The sequence below is a fragment of the Pristiophorus japonicus genome, chromosome 8 (assembly GCF_044704955.1).
Source record: "Pristiophorus japonicus isolate sPriJap1 chromosome 8, sPriJap1.hap1, whole genome shotgun sequence".
NCBI lineage: Eukaryota > Metazoa > Chordata > Chondrichthyes > Pristiophoridae > Pristiophorus > Pristiophorus japonicus.
Genome location: NC_091984.1, coordinates 176,753,660 through 176,774,923, shown reverse-complemented (window position 1 = coordinate 176,774,923; position 21,264 = coordinate 176,753,660).

The window sequence follows — 21,264 nt, the reverse complement described above, 5'->3', positions numbered from 1 at the left end:
ATGTCAGTATCAGTCCTAATGTAAAGAACAAAATGTTGTTGCGAGATGTCGCGAATAGAGTGTTCCCAAAAATAGTAAGCGAGCGAATTCGAGAGGGTGAAGGCGCTGATCCTGATGCTCTGCCCCAGGTGTCCCCACAAGTTATAGGCCAGCGACCTCAGGAGGGTGAAGGCACTGATCCTGATACACTGCCCCAGGTCTATCGCACGTTGCAGGCACCCGATGGCACTATTCGCCACGGACCTGGAAACGAAAACGGCGCCAATACACGCAGTCGGCCGCCGTTGTCCACCATCCGGGTGGAGACGGTGCAGCCCCCAGACCCAGTCACTACCTCGGCCATGTCTGGGAGCGAAAGGTCAGAACCAACGAGTTCCCCAAACAGGACCTGGAACAGACAGGTTCCCAACACCATTAGAGAGCAGGCAGAACATTCTGCAGCCCTCAAAGGAGGACAGGGAGGCCACACACATCTGTGGCTCTGCCCACCACTAGGCAACGGCAAAGGCCCCGAGTCCTGACAAGGTGAGCGAACCAAGCCCACACCGCTAGCAGGAGGCGCAGCGCCACCACCAGACGACTAGGACCCCCTCCGGTTGCTCTGGAACCAGCATGCTCACATACCTGTACTGCTACCACAGTACTGACCATGACTGAACCATGAATGCAATCTACCCAATCCTGGTGCATGACCGTAAAACGTAATGAATGTAAGTCATTGAACCAAGGTGTCACGATATAAACTGTAACTTCCTTTCTTTGTACTTGCACTGTGTCTGATCCTGTATGTTAATGTAACGGGCCAGCCGCATGATCTCGCGGGTAGGGGGGGCGGCGGGGGGGAACGGATGATGTAGCCATGGACACACACATGGATCATATCCAGAGCCCACTGGAACCTCCATTGCATCATCGGACCATCCAAACTGGTAACCACTACCCAATGTTGTGGCAAAAGGGCTTGGGGGTTAAGAGGGAGAGAGCCGAGCCAAAGTACAGCCAAGGTGCAAGGGCTATTGGCCTTAACTCTGGGGAGAGCCAAGCCAGAGCACATAGTGCAAAGGTAATTGGCACAAAGGACTTGGGGGAGAGTGATGTTATATATGCAGACTATAGATATATTCGCTGAGTAGTCACTGTATAGTTGCATAAGATGGAGACTTGTTTACTATCAATAAGGTTTACACTGTGTATATATTATGCTGGCACCACTAGAGGGTGCAACTGGTGGAGACCGGGGTTTCTTGCCCTAGTGGCATGGACTTTATAAAAGGGTAGCCACCATGAGGCTGCCTCACTCTGGAGTTACAAATAAAGGACCAAGGTCACTACAGTTTGAGTACAACACATTGCCTCGTGGAGTCATTCATAAGTACATTACAGATATAACAGCGACAATGATATATTTCCAAATCACAATGGGACATTTCATCAGCTTTCTGTTGGATTTATTTAATGAAGAAACTCAACTTAAATGTCCTGTCAACTGATCACGGAAATGGGAAATGTTGCAGTCACAGAGGGGAACATGGAGGTGATGGTGTTCGCATGCGCCTGCTGCTCTTGTCCTTCTAGGTGGTAGAGGTCGTGGGTTTGGGAGGTGCTGCCGAAGAAGATTTGGTGCGTTGCTGCAGTGCATCTTGTAGATGGTACACACTGCAGCCACGGTACGCCGGTGGTGGGAGTAAAAGTTGAAGGTGGTGGATGGGGTGCCAATCAAACGGGCTGCTTTGTCCTGGATAGTGTCGAGTTTGTTGAGTGTTGTTGGAGCTGCACTCATCCAGGCAAGTGGAAAATATTCCATCACACTTCCAACTTGTGCCTTGTAGATGGTGGAAAGGCTTTGGGAAGTCAGGAGGTGAGTCACTTGCCGCAGAATACCCAGCCTCTGACCTGCTCTTGTATCCACAGTGTTTATGTGGCTGGTCCTGTTAAGTTTCTGGTCAATGGTGACCCCCCAGGATGTTGATAGTGTGGAATTCGATGATGGTTATGCTGTTTAATGTCAAGGGGCAGTGGCTAGACTCTCTCTTGTTGGAGAAAGTCATTGCCTGACACTTGTGTGGCGTGAATGTTACTTGCCACTTATCAGCCCAAGTCTTAATGTTGTCCAAGTCTTGCCAGCGTGGACTGCTTCATTATCTGAAGAGATACGAATGGAACTGAATGTGCAATCATCAGCAAATATCCCAACTGCTGACCTCATGATGGAGGGAAGGTCATTGATGAAGCAGCTGAAGATGGTTGGGCCTAGGACACTGCCCTGAGGAACTCATACAGCGATGTCCTGAGGCTATGTTGATTGACCTCCAAGAACCACAACCATCTTCCTTTGTGCTAGGTATGAATCCAGCCAGTGGAGAGTTTTCCCCCTGATTTCCATTGACTTTAGTTTTACTAAGGCTCCTTGATGCCACACACAGTCAAATGCTGCCTTGATGTCAAGGGCAGTCATTCTCACCTCACCTCTGGAATTCAGCTCTTTTGTCCATGTTTGGACCAATGCTGGAGCCAAGTGGTCCTGGCAGAATCCAAATTGAACATCGGTGAGCAGGTTTTTGGTGAGTAAGTGCCACTTGATAGCACTGTCAACGAGGCTGATATGGATCATCCACACGGCACTTCTGGCTGAAGATAGTTGCAAACGCTTCAGCCTTGTCTTTTGCACATGCGTGCTGGGCTCTGCCATCATTGAGGATGGGGATTTTCATGGAGCCTCCTCCTCCCATTAGTTGTTTAATTGTCCACCACCATTCACATGGCTTAAGCATGTGTATTTTAACCTTCTTGTGTGTTTGTTGGTAAAATGGAAAGGTGTAAAGTGGAGTGTGAATGGTTTGTGATCAATGTGAAGGCTTCATTGCTTGTTTACTAAATGGTGCTGGATGTTTGTTTAGTAAATATACACATGTGACATACAATTATCTGTATGTGGGAGAGCGTTAAAGCATTTTCTATTAACATTAGTGCATGTGGCTAAAGCGATGTAGCTGGAGCCACACCCGTGTCTAGTCAGCAATTTCTATTGGACAACACTGTCCTATGGGTACATGCTAAAGGCAGCTATGTTAATGAGGTGAGGGGGGCTGTTCCCTGAACTCTGACCTCAATTTCCTCTTTGTTCACTATGGGAGTGCTATTTTGAGGGGTGCCCTTAAGGGGTGGGAGAGGCCGGGTGAGGGGCAGGCAGCACAGGTGGAAACGTCAAATATATTTGAATAGGAGCTGGAAGATCTCGACTGCAGTGCCTCCCAATACATTAGCCATGCTGCCCTTACTCTCACTCTTTCAGGCCCGCAACAGCAGCAAACTATCCTCACCATTTCCAGGCACTAGGCCCTACCAGGGGGCTGGCTGTGTTGGGCCAGCATCTGACCCCTAATGTGCAGAGACAGGTGGTTTCAGGCCATTGTAGGCAGGGAGACCTTTGTGTGCGCTCGACCGGCCAAGTGCACTGGTGCTGGGCTCCGTGCTCCCCTGGCTGTAGACTCTAAAACCAGGACCCATCATCTCAGGATAAGGGGTCGGTCCTTTAGGACTGAGATGAGGAGAAATTTCTTCACTAGAGGGTTGTGAATCTTTGGAATTCTCTACCCCAGAAAGCTGTGGATGCTCAGTCGATGAGTACATTCAAGACAGAAATAGATAGATTTTTGGACACTAAAGCCATCAAGGGATGTGGGGATACTGCAGGGAAGTGGAGTTGAGGTAGAAGATCAGCCATGATCTTATTGAATGGCGGAGCAGTCTCGAAGGGCTGTATGGCCTACTCTTGCTCCTATTCTGTTCTTATCTTTCAGAAATCACTAAATACTGCAGAGGTGCCGGGGGACTGGAGAAAGACAGATGCTACCCCTATTTTTGAAAGAGAAGGCAGCAAAAGTGACCCAGGGAACTACAGACCAGTGAATTTGACGTGCATTGTGGGTAAAGTTATAGAAACCCCTATTTAAAATAAAATCATGGCGCATCTGGATAGAAATAAAATCATAAATGATAGCCAATAGGGCTTCATGAAGAGATGGTCTTGCCAATCTAACTTACTGGTTTTCTTTGAGAATATGTCATTGGGGTCACTGGTCTGTAGTTTGCTGGGTCACTTTTTCGACCTTCTCTTTAAAAGATAGGAGCAACATGTGCCTTGCTCCAGTCCCTGGGCACCTCTGCAGTATGGGGCTAAGGCAGTAGATGTACTTGAGTTCCAGTAAGGCTTGTGATACAATTCCTCTGGAAAGAATGGAACTGAAAATAATGAAAGCAGGAATCAGTGGAAATATTTTACAATGGATACATAAGTGGTAGACCAATAGAACCCAGTGGGTGGTGGTACAGGATTTGTCATTAGCCTGGGAGATTGTTACCAGTGGGATTCAACAGGGGGGTGTTTTTGAGCCTTGTTTGTTTAATATCTTTACAAATGATCAGGAGCCAGGGGTGTCACAGGCAATGGTTACATTTGTAGATGATACAAAGCTAATGAAGGTGGTAGACTCCAAAGCTGAACAGGATAAGCTACAGTTGGAATTGAATACACCTGGGAATTGGGCAGTTCAGGTAGAGAAATATAAAGTGCTTCACATGAGGGCTTTTGCTTTAATGGAAATAAAATAATGTGCATGGAAAATGAAAGCGATCTGGGGATCGTGATTTACAATAAATTGAAGCTATTGTACCAATACGGTGAGTAAAGCAAATCAGATATTGGGATGTAGCCAACATGGTGAGGTAATCCTACCACACCAAGAACACTGGCTACAGTTCGTGTCATGGCAGTGCAGAAGGGATATTGCAGCGATTGAAAGGATACAGAGAGCCACCTGAATGATTGAGGGGATGGAGGGATTGCATTATGAGGAGCGATTAACATATCCTCCAGTTCTGATGCAGGGTCCATATCTGAAAAGTTAACTTATCTGTTCTTTCTGATGCTGACTGGCCTGGTGACTTTTTGTTTCAGATTTCCAGCGTCTGCAGTTTTCTTTTGTGCTTGTAATTTTGTGCCACTTTTAACACTTCAAGTTCAGGATCGGGCAAAGGCACCCAAAAAAGGGCATTCGTTGCAAGGAGGCATAAAAAGAGCAGACTATTTTAATGAGTCTGATCTACAAAACCTTTTCTGGATGAGATGCAGCAAGGGAGAGGAAGGCCGCTGGGTCCCCGTGGGAGAGAGCTGCCACAAAGTGTCTTGCATGCCATGTACAGAGAGGTGGCAGTCGCCCTTAGTGCCCTCTCTCACTCCCAGGCCTGTAAACCAGTGCCAGAAGAAGTTCAGTGACCTGATAGGGCCAGACAAGGTAACACGTCGACCATTGCCTTTTCTTCCTCCAGCCCAACCACATTGTCAGCTCTCTAAAACTAACAGCTACATAAGTCACCCTTTACACTGTGGTTAAGCTGGTCACAAACCCAGGATCTTACAGTATGCGTCATCATGCCCCCCCTAACAGCAATTACTTGCATGCAAAACTTTACAACCCCCTTCCTCCATTTTAGCAGGGTGATACCAGCTGACCTATTGCACTGTCACTATTTTGGGGCTATATTGATGTTAATGATGGAGTGGATTAGGCGGTGGTCTGTCCAGGAGTCGTCAGCTCCTGTCATGGCGCGGGTGTTAAAGGCTTTTGACACTGTCAACCGCGAGGGACTATGGAGCGTCCTCCTCTGTTTCGGCTGACCCCAAAAGTTTGTCGCCATCCTCCGCCTGCTCCACGACGATATTCAAGCCATAATCCTGACCAACGGATCCACCACAGACCCAATCCATGTCCGGACCGGGGTCAAACAGGGCTGCGTCATCGCGCCAACCCTCTTCTCGATCTTCCTTGCTGCAATGCTCCATCTCACTCTCAACAAGCTCTCCGCTGGAGTGGAACTAAACTATAGAACCAATGGGAACCTGTTCAACCTTCGTCGCCTCCAGGCTAGATCCAAGGTTGTCCCATCCTCTGTCACTGAACTACAGTACGCTGCTTGTGTACAGGATGATGCTTGCGTCTGCGCACACACAGAGGTCGAACTCTAAGACATCGTCAACACCTTCACCAAGGCGAACGAAAGTATTGGCCTTACACTAAACATCCATAAGACAAAGGTCCTCTATCAACCTGACCCCGCCACACAGCACTGTCCTCCGGTCATCAAAATCCACGCGCAGCCTTGGACAACGTGGACCATTTTCCATACCTCGGGAGCCTACTGTCAGCAAGGGCAGACATTGACGATGAGGTCCAATACCGCCTCCAGTGCACCAGTGCAGCCTTCAGTCGCCTGAGAAAGAGAGTGTTTAAAGACCAGGACCTCAAATCTGGCACCAAGCTTATGGTTTACAGGGCAATAGTGATACCCGCCCTCCTGTATGGCTCAGAGACATGGACCATATACAGCAGACATTTCAAAGCACTGGAGAAGTACCACCAATGCTACCTCCTCAAGATCCTGCAAATCCACTGGTAGGATAAACGCACTAACGTCAGTGTTCTTGCTCAGGTCAACATCCCCAGCATCGAAACACTGACCATGCTTGAACAGTTCCATTGGGCGGGCCCCATCGTCTGCATGCCCGACAAGAGACTCCCTAAGCAAGTGCTCTATTCGGAACTCCTACACAGCAGGCGAGCCCCAGGTGGGCAGAGGAAATATTTCAAATACACCCTCAAAGCCTCCTTGATAAAGTGCACCTGGGAATCCCAGGTCCAAGACCACCCTAAGTGGAGGAAGAGCATCTGGGAAGGCGCTGAGCACCTCGAGTCTCGTTGCCGAGTGCATGCAGAAATCAAGTGCAGGCAGCGGAAGGAGCGTGCGGCAAACCAGGCTCCCCCACTCACCCCTTTCCTTCAACCACTGTCTGTCCCACATGTGACAGAGTCTGTAATTCCCGTATTGGTCTGTTCAGTCACCTGAGAGCTCACTTTTAGAGTGGAAGCAAGTCTTCCTCGATTCCGAGGGACTGCCTATGATGATGATGATATTGTACCAGATGTCCCATGCGGCCCAGAGACATCAATTAAATTGCCAGCCTTTACCTAATTCACTCAATCCTGTTACAGGAGAAACCTGTTTACAATGGCCATAAAATGCAGGGGGCGGGAGGATGCATTCCGCATGACTTCTTATGAGGAGCAGATCATGGCGCTTCTGGGGAGGCGCTCTGCTCTAGCTGTAGGAGGTGGCGTTATCGGTGGGATACTGCAGGCACCAGGTTAGTGGGCGAGTACTCACACAGTCACCAAGGCAGCCCTGAGAAGCAACACAAAGCCACAACCCCTTCTCTGTCTCTCTAATCCCAAGGAAGTTTACCTTATCCATTTTTACCTTATGGCCTCCTTTCCTGTAGCAGCAGGGAGCAAACGATGATGATGGTGGAGAGGAGGAGGAGGAGAAGAACAAAGAACAGAAGGGAAGGAAATGTTTCCATGATGCGCAAGCGGATGTTGAGGACTAGGCCACACAGGAGTTCCTAGAGCCAGACCCTGCCTCATGTTCCTCTGCCACAACCTACTGAATCTCACCGCTATGTTAAATGCTTTCTCACTCCCATGTACCAGTTGAGATACCTCTGGGGAAATGAGGTATTATCAGTAAGGATGTGGTACTGGGTGAGTCAGAGAGCACAATGGAGCCAGAGGATGAGGAGTGTGTGAGGATGTGTCACCTTCCGATTGTAGGCTGCGGAGAAGGTTGTCCATGGCTTCGGAAATATGGGACACACATCCTTTGTCCAGGATATTCTCTCTCTGAGTGAGAAACAGAAGTTAACATTTTAGGTCCATGACCTTCATCAAAACTCGAAAAACTTAGAGATGTAATATCATCATCATAGGCAATCCCTCGAAATCAAGGAAGACTTGCTTCCACTCTAAAAGTGAGTTCTTAGGTGACTGAACAGTCCAATACGGGAATTACAGTCTCTGTCGCAGGTGGGACAGACAGTTGTTGAAGGAAAGGATGGTTGGGGAGTCTGGTTTGCCGCACGTTCCTTCCGCTGCCTGCGTTTTCTTTCTGCATGCTCTCGACGACTAGACTCGAGATGCTCAGCGCCCTCCTGGATGCTCTTCCTCCACTTAGGACGGTCTTTGGCCAGGCACTCCTAGGTGTCAGTGGGGCTGTTGTATTTTATCAAGGAGGCTTTGAGGGTGTCCTTGAAACATTTCCTCTGCCCACCTGGGGCTCACTTTGCCGTGTAAGAGTTCCGAGTAGAGCGCTTGCTTTCGGAGTCCTGTGTCAGGCATGCGAACAATATAGTCCGCCCAACGCAGCTGGTCAAGTGTGGTCAGTGCTTCGATGCTGGGGATGTTAGCCTGACGTTGGTGTGTCTATCCTCCCAGGGGATTTGCAGGATCTTGTGGAGACATCGTTGGTGATATTTCTCCAGCGATTTGAGGTGTTTACTGTATATGAGCCAGATGTAGAGATGTAACAGGCTTTAAGCAAATACGGAGGCAAGGAAAGGGAGGAGGGAAGGTAAGACCAAAGGGTAGGTCTGTGATAGGTGGAAGGCTGGAGTGATGCCATCTGCTTTTGCCTTGCACCATCATCCCTTTTGTCATTTAAACACGATATATAAATATAAGATAGTCACTAATAAATCCATAAGAAGAAGAACACAAGAATTAGGAGCAGGAGTAGGCTATACGACCCTTCAAGCCTGTTCCCTCATTCAATAAGGTCATGGCTGATCTTTGATCTCAACTCCACTTTCCCGCCCGATCTCCATATCCCTTGATTCCGCTAGAGTTCAAAAATCTATCCATCTCAGCCTTGAATATACTCAACGACTCAGCTTCCACGGCCCTCTGGGGCAGAGAATTCCAAAGATTCACAACTCTCTGAGTGAAGAAATTCTTCCTCATCTCGGTCTTAAATGGCCGACCCCTTATCCTGAGACTATGCCCCCTAGATCTAGACACTCCTCTCAGCATCTACCCTGTCAATTCCCCTCAGTATCTTATACATTTCAATGAGATCACCTTTCATTCTGCTAAACACCAGAGATTATAGGCTCAATGTACTCAACCTCTCCTCATTGGATAACCCTCTCATCCCAGGGATCAATCTAGTGAACCTTTGTTGTACCGCTTCCAAGGCAAAGGTATCCTTCCTCAGATAAGGAGATCAAAACTGTGCACAGGACTCCAGATGTGGAATCACCAAGACCCTGTACAATTGTAACAAGACTTCCTTACTTTTGTACACCAAGCCCATTGCAATAAAGGTTAACATTTGCCTTCCTAATTGCTTGCTGTACCTGCATGTGTGTTTACTGTACAAAGACACCTAAATCTCTCTGAACACTAAAATTTAATAGCTTCTCACCATTTAAAAAAAATATGAAAAAATCCAATAAGAGAACTCAGGACAAATTTCTTTACTCAGAGAGTAGTGAGAATGTGAAACTCACTATCACCTGCAGTAGTTGAGGCGAATAGTATAGATGCATTTAAGGAGAAAGTAGTTAAGTACACAAGGGAGAAAGGAATAGAAAGATATGTTTAGAGTGAGTTAAAGTAAGGCGAGAGGAGGCTCGTGTAGAGCATAAACACTGGTATAGACCTGTTGGGCTGTATAGCCTGTTTCTGTGCTATAAATTCTGTGTAATTCTACATCTGTAACATTTTAAGATTCTGACAAAACATCACCGGCCTGAAACGTTAACTCTATTTCTTGCTCCATAGATGCTTCCTGACCTGCTGAGTGTTTCCAGTATTTTCTGAATAGTTTCCAGATTGACAGCACCTGCAATATTCTGCCCTTCTATTCCCACAGTGGGCCAGGTTAGCCCAGGATAGTCTCTGTGGGTGGTTGGCCCAGGATAGTCTCTGTGGGCCAGGTTAGCCCAGGATAGTCTCTCAGTGGGTCAGGTTAGCCCAGGGATTCTCTCTCAGTGAATGGTTGGCCCAGGGTAGTCTCTCAGTGAATGGTTGGCCCAGGGTAGTCTCTCAGTGAATGGTTGGCCCAGGGTAGTCTCTCATTGGGTGGTTGGCCCAGGGTAGTCTCTCATTGGGTGGTTGGCCCAGGGTAGTCTCTCATTGGGTGGTTGGCCCAGGGTAGTCTCTCGGTGAATGGTTGGCCCAGGGTAGTCTCTCATTGGGTGGTTGGCCCAGGGCAGTCTCTCATTGGGTGGTTGGCCCAGGGTAATCTCTCTCATTGGGTGGTTGGCCCAGGATAGTCTCTCATTGGGTGGTTGGCCCAGGGTAGTCTCTCGGTGAATGATTGGCCCAGGGTAGTCTCTCATTGGGTGGTTGACCCAGGGTAGTCTCTCGGTGAATGGTTGGCCCAGGGTAGTCTCTCATTGGGTAGTTGGCCCAGGGTAGTCTCTCATTGGGTGGTTGGCCCAGGGTAGTCTCTTAGTGAATGATTGGCCCAGGGTAGTCTCTCATTGGGTGGTTGGCCCAGGGTAGTCTCTCATTGGGTGGTTGGCCCAGGGTAGTCTCTCATTGGGTGGTTGGCCCAGGGTAGTCTCTCTCAGTGAATGGTTGGCCCAGGGTAGTCTCTCAGTGAATGGTTGGCCCAGGGTAGTTTCTCAGAGAATGGCTGGCATCAGGGTAGTCTCTCATTGGGCCAGGCCAGGGAGATCACTGAGTGTTTCCCACATCAGCTCACAGAATTCTGTGAATGAATATGGAGTGTGATTATCATTTTACACAACTCTGCAAATAGGTTGTCAGGTTCTTCTCACTGAAAGGCATCAGGGAAAAAAAAACAGCTGGATGAAGTTTGATTTGTGGACAGCACAGATCTCAAACTTTCCATCATGCTCAAGGTGCCGTGTGTTCACACAACAGAGCTCTGTAATGACAACACAGTTGATATTGTAATGATCTTCTACTGGCATTGAGACATGTGGAAAGAGCATTGTGATATCTGAGCGTTTCAGCCTAGAGCTCCCTGTACTAGAAACACAATATTCTTATTCTTTGGGCAGGATTCGTGACTGATTCGTGAACCTCATGAAATAAATGATTGTGTCCTCTGTGCACAGTGTGACCCAGCTGGTCTCGGTGGTCTGCTTTTCTCAATCCTTTGGCTGGGTTTTGGTTCAGTATTTTCCTCTCTGTGCCATTTAGCTCTCGCTGCATCCTGGGATCCACACTTAACACCATGCGCTGCCACATGCACACTCTCGACCTCTCTCTTCAGCAGCACCGACCCACTCTATCTCAGAGCTGTCCTGGTCCACAGTTCCATTTCATCCTTCGCCTCATCTGGCGCTACAATAAAAAAAAATGTTTCTTCCTTTCAGGTGTCAAGGTGTTAACAACTCTTGGACATCAAAGCCGTTCCGGATCCTACTTCCCATTCACTTTCCTCTCACGTCATCCCTCCTTCAATCTTACCTTTTGCCATGTTTTCACTATCCCCTCTAACCTTCCCCTCTCTGGCCACAAATGATCTGTTGTTGCTTAGCAACGGACCTCTACCTTGCAAAGGCTGATCGCCAACTCTCTGACACCTCCTCCTACCTCCCGCTGGACGACGACACCATCAAACCATTGTTTCCCAGACCGTCACTGATCTCATCGCCTCTGGAGATCTTCCCCCCCAGGGCATCCAACCTCACAGTCCCCCAAACCCTGCACAGCCTGCTTCTACATCCTTCCCAAGATCCACAAACAGGACTACCCCGGTAGACCCATCATTTCGGCCTGTTCTTGACTCACGGAACTTATTTCTTCCTATCCCGACTCTATCTTTTTTCTCCTTGTCCAATCTCTTCCAACCGACATCCGTGATTCTTCGGACTCCCTCTGCCATAAGAACATAAGAACATAAGAACATAAGAATTAGGAACAGGAGTAGGCCATCTAGCCCCTCGAGCCTGCTCCACCATTCAACAAGATCATGGCTGATCTGGCTGTGGACTCAGCTCCACTTACCCGCCCTCTCCCCGTAACCCTTAATTCCCTTATTGGTTAGAAATCTATCTATCTGTGACTTGAATACATTCAATGAGCTACCCTCAACTGCTTCCTTGGGCAGAGAATTCCACAGATTCACAACCCTCTGGGAGAAGAAATTCCTTCTCAACTCGGTTTTAAATTGGCTCCCCCGTATTTTGAGGCTGTGCTCCCTAGTTCTAGTCTCCCCGACCAGTGGAAACAACCTCTCTGCCTCTATCTTGTCTATCCCTTTCATGATTTTAAATGTTTCTATAAGATCACCCCTCATCCTTCTGAACTCCAATGAGTAAAGACCCAGTCTACTCAATCTATCATCATAAGGTAACCCCCTCATCTCCGGAATCAGCCAAGTGAATCGTCTCTGTACCCCCTCCAAAGCCAGTATATCCTTCCTTAAGTAAGGTGACTAAAACTGCACGCAGTACTCCAGGTGTGGCCTTACCAATACCCTATACAGTTGCAGAAGGACCTCCCTGCTTTTGTACTCCATCCCTCTCGCAATGAAGGCCAACATTCCATTCGCCTTCCTGATTACCTGCTGCACCTGCAAACTAACTTTTTGGGATTCATGCACAAGGACCCCCAGGTCCCTCTGCACCTCAGCATGTTGTAATTTCTCCCCATTCAAATAATATTCCCTTTTACTGTTTTTTTTCCCAAGGTGGATAACCTCACACTTTCCGACATTGTATTCCATCTGCCAAACCTTCGCCCATTCGCTTAACCTATCCAAATCTCTTTGCAGCCTCTCTGTGTCCTCTACACAACCCGCTTTCCCACTAATCTTTGTGTCATCTGCAAATTTTGTTACACTACACTCTGTCCCCTCTTCCAGGTCATCTATGTATATTGTAAACAGTTGTGGTCCCAGCACCGATCCCTGTGGCACACCACTAACCACCGATTTCCAACCCGAAAAGGACCCATTTATCCCGACTCTCTGCTTTCTGTTCGCCAGCTAATTCTCTATCCATGCTAATACATTTCTTCTGACTCTGCATACCTCTATCTTCTGCAGTAACCTTTTGTGTGGCACCTTATCGAATGCCTTTTGGAAATCTAAATACACCACATCCATCGGTACACCTCTATCCACCATGCTCGTTATATCCTCAAAGAATTCTAGTAAATTAGTTAAACATGATTTCCCCTTCCACTTTAACAGTTTCCAGTTTCATAGAAACATAGAAACATAGAAAATAGGTGCAGGAGTAGGCCATTCGGCCCTTCAAGCCTGCACTGCCATTCAATAAGATCCTGGTCCTGATGGTCACCATTGCACCATGGATGTCCAGACCCTCCACACTCCATCCCCCACTAGGACGGTTTACTGGCCCGCCGCTTCTCCTTGAAGGACAGCCCAACCAGTCCCCATCCACCACCATCCACCTGGCTGACCTTGTTCTTATATTGAACACCATCTCCTTTGACTCCACTCACTTCCTCCAAATGAAAGCTGTTGCTATGAGAACCCATATGGGTCCTATCTATGCATGCCTTTTTGACTGGATTCTTTGTTCCAGTCCTACACAGGTCCCTTCCCTCACCTCTTTTTCTGATTATATTGATGACTGTATCTGCAGTACTGAGGGAGTACTGCACTGTCGGAAGTGCTGTCTTTCAGATAAGACGTTTCAGATAAGACCTCGGCCCTGTCTGCTCTCTCAAGTGAACGTAAAAGATCCCGTGGCACTATTTTGAAGTGCAGGGGAGATCTTCTCAGTGTCCTGGGCAATAATTATCCCTCAGCCAACATCACTAATGATTTTGTCATTATCTCATTGTTGTTTGTGGGAGCTTGCTGTGCGCACATTAGCTGCTGCATTTCCTACATTCGAACAGTGAGCACACTTCAAAAGTACTTAATTGGCTGTAGAGTGCTTTGGGATGTCCTGAGGTTCTGAAAGGTTCTCTCTTTCTATTGTGATGTAGTGGACTGAATTTGTTCATTGATCTATTTTGTCCATACAAAGGTCTCAGATGGGAGCCTTTAGAGGGAAACTATTTTTTCCTGTTAACAAACTGCAATTTGGTCCCAAAATAAAATAGTTTTTCAGTGTCTCTATTCCTACAATGAGTTTGGTTGCGTTTGCACTGGTTACTGAGCTCAACCATTGGAAAACAAGTTAAGTTGGACCAACAGAGGCAAATAATGTAGAGTGTGAGGCACATGGTTGGTGTCAGTTATCTCGGCCTGTGTTAGTGAGAAATTCAAGCAACACAAGATTAAAAAATAACTGATAGAATGAACTTTCAAAAATGTGCTCCATCTTGGCTGCATTTGGCGATTCAGAGCTGGAGATGGAACATATGCCACATCACAGCACAACATTCCAGCAACATTTGAGAAGGTCACATGGATTGGGAGGAATGAGGTCATGGACGGGTTTAAACACCAAGATGAACATTGTAATTTTGAGCTGTTGGGATCGGGAGTCAATTTAAGTTAGTGACGCCTGGGATAATGTGTATATATGGCTGTTTATGTGTGTATATTTATCTCTGCAGATTTGTAAGCAAGTGTAGTGGTGGGTGTGAGTGTGTGTAGTTGGCCTGCTGCATATTTCTGTGTGATTTGGTTTGGAAGTATGTGGGTTTGTATCAGAGTGTGTTTGCGTATGAGTGACGTGTATCTAAGAGTGGTGAATATCAATCAATGGGTTCAATTTTCCCCGAGCCCATTTTCTGGCATATTGCCAGAGTTGCGCCACTTAATTAGATAAATAAATGCGGCAGAAAAAAATCTCCGCAGTGTCCCCGATGTTTATGCTGTAATCTACAGCCGCGCAGCGTAGCCAGTCGCCTCGGGGGGCGGTGGGGGAGCCTGCGGCCTGCGCGGGGAAAAAACTGACATTCTTGGCGTTGCTGAAATGGCCGCGCATGCGCAGTAGAGCTCCCTCTCCCCACCCACCCCACCTCTCTCTCCCTCCCCCCTCCCCCTCCCCAAGCATCAAGCCTTCAGATCGGCCGACTGCGACCCTCTCCAGTCCCCGATTGAGTGCCAGTCCCGGTCCGCTGTGGCCGACCCCAAAGTGTGTGCCTTCCCGGTCCAGGTCTGCTCTGCTTCTCGCCCCTAGCCCAGGCCGAATGGCCTCCTATTTACTTAAGCTGCGCTGATTTCTTTAACTCTCATACGCTGGCCTAAGCATAAATGGAGTAACTATCAGCTGGCCAAAGTTCACTAAATGGCCAGAATTGGCGTAGGTGGCTGGTTACGTACCCTTTTGAGGAAAAAAAAACTTACCTAAAAAAAATGTAACTAAGTCAGTTACGCTGGTGCGAATTGATTGGGGAAACTGGGGATTTTTAAGTTAGGCCAGAAGAAGCAGCCTGTTCCAAAAAAAACAGCGCAAATACTGGGGAAAATTGAGCCCTATAAGTGGCAAGTGTCTATGTATAGTGAGATTGTGTGTACAGCGTATGTTTGTGCTGTGCGATTCTGGGTGTGTATATGTTTGTGCATGTGCGTCTGTGCATATACTGTGTGCATGCGGGTGTGTGTATGTTTGGACTGTGGGTGTTTATGGGCCCGAACTTGGTCAATGAGCCGCCCAATACCGCCCACAGCCGCCCAGGTCCTGCGCAGCGGGAGTTTCTTTGGGGAAGTACCGCCGGCGCAACTTCCTACCACCCGCCCGCGCCAGAGGCTCCAACAATGAGGTATTGGTGGTCCTCTAAGATACTGCTCCCGCCCACCAGAACCACCGCTGGGAAAAAGATGGCTGTAAATCGGGCGGCAGGTACAATCACGCAGAGTGGTCCCGAGCTGCATATCCCGGGTAACATATAAATGCTGCACCATTATCACACCCTCAGAGTGAGTTCACAGATGGAAATTAAACTGCATAGAAAGACTTCACAGATGTAAATGAAAAGTACTCCGTTGAAGAGCAGGTGTGTATAGGAAGAGGAAATGATCTACGAGATACAGTAAGGCTTGATGGAGATGTGCTATAAAGGTTTTTACAACATTGCGGGCAGAACAGATTTATTGAGACAATGTGAATATTCAGATGCGATGAGCTTATGTCAAATATATAGGCAATAATGAGATTATTGTGTTCCTAACGCAGATGAGACTGCACACAGGGAGGTTAAAGTAACAGTGACCTCAGTCTTTATTAAGACACTCCAGAGTGAGGAACAGGCCTTAGGGGCCGGCTTGTATACAGTGCTCCCAAGGGATGCTGGGATCCCTTGGAACTTCAGGGGAAGCGCTCCCTGGTGACGGAACATGGGAGTGCATGCTTTACAGATACACAACATCACTCCCCCCCCCCCCCAAAGTCAAAGTGAAAACTATTTACAAGGTGAGGCAGTCAGGAGCCTTTCTTTCCCTGGTGGACTGCCTCAGTACAAATGTCTGTTCTGGTGTGTTGGCTGTGCCCTCACTGGGCTGGCGTGTTGTTGGCCCTGCAGGGCTGCTGGGTGAGCCTGGCCTTGCTGGGCTGATGGGCATGATGGATTCGATTTCCTGGTCCGGGGTGGTGTCATTGATCCTTTGGGTGTGTGTTGTGGGCTCGGAAAAGGTGGTGTCTGCTGTGGGTTGTTCAGGGCAGTCTGTGAACCGCAGCCTCGTTTGGTCCAGGTGCTTTCTGCAAATTTGTCCATTGTCTAGTTTGACTACAAACACCCTTCTTTAGCTATCACCGTGCCCGTGATCCACTTGGGACCATGTCCATAGTTTAGCACATACACAGGGTCATTCAGATCAATTTCCTGTGACACAGTGGCGCGACCATCATTTACATTTTGTTGCTGCCACCTGCTCTCTACCTGATCATGCAGGTTGGGGTGAACCAGCGAGAGTCTGGTTTTAAGTGTCCTTTTCATGAGTAGCTCAGCCGGGGGCACCCCTGTGAGCGAGTGGGGTCTCGTGCGGTAGCTGAGCAGTACTTGGAACAGGCGGGTTTGGAGTGAGCCTTTTGTGACTCGTTTAAGACTCTGTTTGATTGTTTAAACTGCCCGCTCTGCCTGCCCATTGGAGGCTGGTTTAAACTGAGCCGAGGTGATATGTTTGATCCCATTACGAGTCATGAATTCTTTAAATTCGATACTGGTGAAACATGGCCCATTGTCACTGACCAGTATGTCAGGCAGGCCGTGGGTGGCAAACATGGCCCTCAGGCTTTCAATGGTGGCGGTGGCGGTGCTTCCCGACATTATTTCACATTCAATCCATTTTGAAAAAGCATCCACCACCACCAGGAACATTTTACCGAGAAACGGGCCCGCATGGATCCTCGACCATGGTCTGGAGGGCCAGGACCACAAACTTAGTGGTGCCTCTCTGGGCGCATTGCTCAACTGAGCACACACGCTGCATTGCTGTACACAGGACTCTAAGTCAGAGTCGATACCGGGCCATCACACGTGGGATCTGGCTATCACTTTCATCATTACTATACCCGGGTGTGTGCTGTGGAGATCCGAGATGAACGTCTCCCTACCCTTTTTGGGTAGCACTACGCGGTTACCCCATAACAAGCAGTCTGCCTGAATGGACAGCTCGTCCTTTCACCGCTGGAGCGGCTTGATTAGCTCTTGCATTTTAGCGGGGATGCTGGCCCAGCTCCCATGCAGTACACAGTTTTTTACTAGGGACAGCAGAGGATCTTGGCTGGTCCAAGTCCTAATCTAGCGGGCCGTGACAGGTGATTTATCATTTTCAAACGCTTCCATGACCATCAACAAGTCTGCAGGCTGCGCCACCATCAACAAGTTTGCAGTCTGCACCATTTCCACCCCCGTGGTGGGCAATGGTAACTGACTGAGAGCATCCGCACAGTTCTCGGTGCCTGGCCTATGGCGGATGGTATAGTTGTACACTGATAGCGCAAGTGCCCACCTTTGTATGCGGGCTGAGGCATTAGTATTTATCCCCTTGTTTTCAGCGAACAGGGATATGAGGGGCTTGTGATCGGTTTCCAGCTCAAATCTGAGGCCAAACAGGTACTGATGCATTTTCTTTACCCTGAACACACACGCTAATGCCTCTTTCTCAATCATGCTGTAGGCCCTCTCAGCCTTAGACAAGCTCCTGGAGGCATAGGCGACAGATTACAACTTCCCCGCAACGTTAGCTTGTTGTAATACACACCCCACTCCGTACGATGACGCATCACATGCTAGCACAAGTCTTTTACACGGGTTATAGAATACAAGCAGCTTGTTGGAGCATAAAATGTTTCTGGTTTTTTCAAAAGCAATTACTTGTTTTTTTTCCCCATACCCAGTTCTCACCTTTACGCAATAACACATGTAGGGGCTCTAAGAGGATGCTTAACCCCAGTAGGAAGTTACCAAAATAGTTGAGGACTCTCAGGAACGACCGCAGCTCCGTGACATTCTGTGGCCTGGGCGCATTCCTGATAGCCTCTGTCTTGGCATCTGTGGGTCGAATGCTGTCCGCCGTGATCTTTCTTGCCAAAAACTCCACTTCTATTGCCATGAAGACACATTTCAACCTCTTCAGCCGCAGCCCTATGCGATCCAGTCGCTGGAGGACCTCCTCCAGGTTTTGTAGGTGCTCGACGGTGTCCCGACCCATGACCAATATATCGTGCGTGGTATCGACTTGAGTAGGCTCTCCATGTTTCTCTGGAAGATCACTGCAGCCGACCGAATTCCAAATAGGCATCTGTTGTAGATGAACAGTCCCTTGTGCGTGTTGCTGCAGGTGAAGCCCTTCGAAGACTCCTCCAGCTCCTGCCGAAGTCAGGTTGAGCTTGGTGAACGTCTTGCCTCCTGCCAGCGTCGCAAATAGGTCGGCTGCCTTCGGTAGCGGGTATTGGTCCTGTAGCGAGAAACGATTAATAGTTACTTTATAATCGCCACAAATCCTGACGTGCCATCACTTTTGAATACTGGAACAATCGGGCTGGCGGAGATGATGCCCTCGCGTTGCAGCCTGTCCAGCTCGATTTCCACTCTCTCCCTCATCATGTGAGGTACCGCTTGCGCCTTGTGGTGAATGGGTCTTGCCTCTGGGACCAAGTGGATCCGCACCTTCGCCCCTGAAAATTTTCCAATGCCTGGCTCAAAAAGAGAAGGAAATTTGTTAAGAACCTGGATACATGAGGCCTCATCAACATGTGATAGCGCTCGGATATCATCCCAGTTCCAGCGGATTTTGCCCAGCCAGCTCCTTCCAAGCAGTGTGGGGCCATCGCCCGGGGCAATCCAGAGTGGCAGTTCGTGCACCGTGCCCTCGTAGGTGACTTTGACCATGGCGCTGTCCAGGACAGTGATAAGCTCTTTGGTGTACGTTCTCAGTTTCGCGTGGATGGGGCTCAGGGCTGGTCTGAATGCCTTGTTGCACCACAGTCTCTCAAATATCTTTTTACTCATGATGGATTGGCTAGCGCCAGTGTTCCGTTCCATGGCTACGGGTAAGCCATTCAATTTTACATTTAGCATTAAAGGTGCCCATTTCATCAAAAATGTGTGCACCCATTGTACTTCGACATCTGCCTCCTCTCTCTGAGGCTCGAAATTGCTTTGATCCACCATGGACCGATCTTCCTCTGCCACGTGGTGGTTAGCAGGTTAGCAGGTTTTGCAGAGCTAGCAACTCGTCTGCAAGCTCGTTGGAGGTGCCCCATTGTTCCACAGCTCTTGCAAACATACCCTTTGAAGCGGCATGAATAGGCTGAATGGAAGCCTCCACAATGCCAACAAGGTGTGAATTGCCTTGCATTCATCCTTTGTTGTGGACTCTGAGTCATCTGGATCACCTGAGGCCTGCTGGCAGTTGCAGACTCGTGATTTCTACCCTGTACATTTCTGCTCACAAACACAGTTCCAGTTAATTTATGAACATTGCTAGCACTTGTGTGCTGAGAGATTTGTTTGGTGTTATCACTGGTGGACATAAACGCCTGTGCTATTGCAATAGCCTTACTGAGGGTCGGTGCCTCTACAGTCAAAAGTTTTCGTAGGATGGTCTCGTGGCCAATGCCCAGTACAAAAAAGTCTCTGACCATTTGCTCCAGGTAGTCATCAAACTCACATTGTCCTGCAAATCGCCTTAGCTCGGCGACGTAGCTCGCCACTTCCTGACCTTCAGATCGCTGGCACGTGTAGAACCGATACCTTGCCATCAGCATGCTCTCCCTCAGGTTAAGATGCTCCCGAACCAGTGTACACAGCTCCTCATATAATTTATCTGTGGGTTTCACCGGAGCCAGAAGATTCTTCATGACGCTGTAGGTCAGTGCCCCGCAGACAGTGAGGAGGACCGCTCTCCTTTTTGCAGTGCTTCCTTCTCCGTCCAGCTCGTTGGCTACAAAGTACTGGTCTAGCGGTTCGACATAGCCTTCCCAGTCCTCACCCTCCGAGAAATTCACCAGGATGCCCACAGTTTGCTGCATCTTTGCATTGGATTCGAATACTCGTCGCCAGTTATTGTGTTCCTAACACAGATGAGATTGCACACATGGAGGTTAAAATAACAGTCTTTATTAAGACACTCCAGAGTGAGGAACAGGCCTTACGGGCCGACTTATATACAGTGCTCCCAAGGGATGCTGGGATCCCTTGGGACTTCAGGGGATGCACTCCCTGGTGGCGGAACATGGGAGTGCATGCTTTACAGATACACAGCAGAGATCATGTAAGGTTCTGTCAGGTGGGAGGATGTGAACCTGGGAACAACATGAGCTCAAGTATAGAATACGGGAAAAGATATATAATGGACTGCAAGGTCACTGAAAACATGTCAGGGGGTGGGGCTTGGCGATGTTGCAGCTAAGAAAATGTTACCTGAGGTGCAAGCGTTAATGTAAGTCCTCCAAGTTGTGCAACTATCTCTCATTCAATGGCAGCCTTCCTTACTTGTCGTTGCGAGATAGCCTGATGACAGGACCCATTAAAGAGTCGCATCATATGTGGACGCCAAGATATTGCTCAGAGACCAGTACATCTGAAGGAGATTTGTCTGTTTCTCAGCAGGTACCCCTGATAATATAAAACATAGAAACATAGAAACATAGAAAATAGGTGCAGGAGTAGGCCATTCGGCCCTTCGAGCCTGCACCACTATTCAATAAGATCACGGCTGATCATTCACCTCAGTACTCCTTTCTTGCTTTCTCTCCATACCCCTTGATCCCCTTAGCAACATCTAACTCCCTCTTGAATATATCTAACGAACTGGCCTCAACAACTCTCTGCGGTAGGGAATTCCACAGGTTAACAACTCTCTGAGTGAAGAAGTTTCTCCTCATCTTAGTCCTAAATGGCCTACCCCTTATCCTAAGACTATGTCCCCTGTTACTGGACTTCCCCAACATTGGGAACATTCTTCCCGCATCTACTCTGTCCTGTCCCGTCAGAATTTTATATGTTTCTATGAGATTCCTTT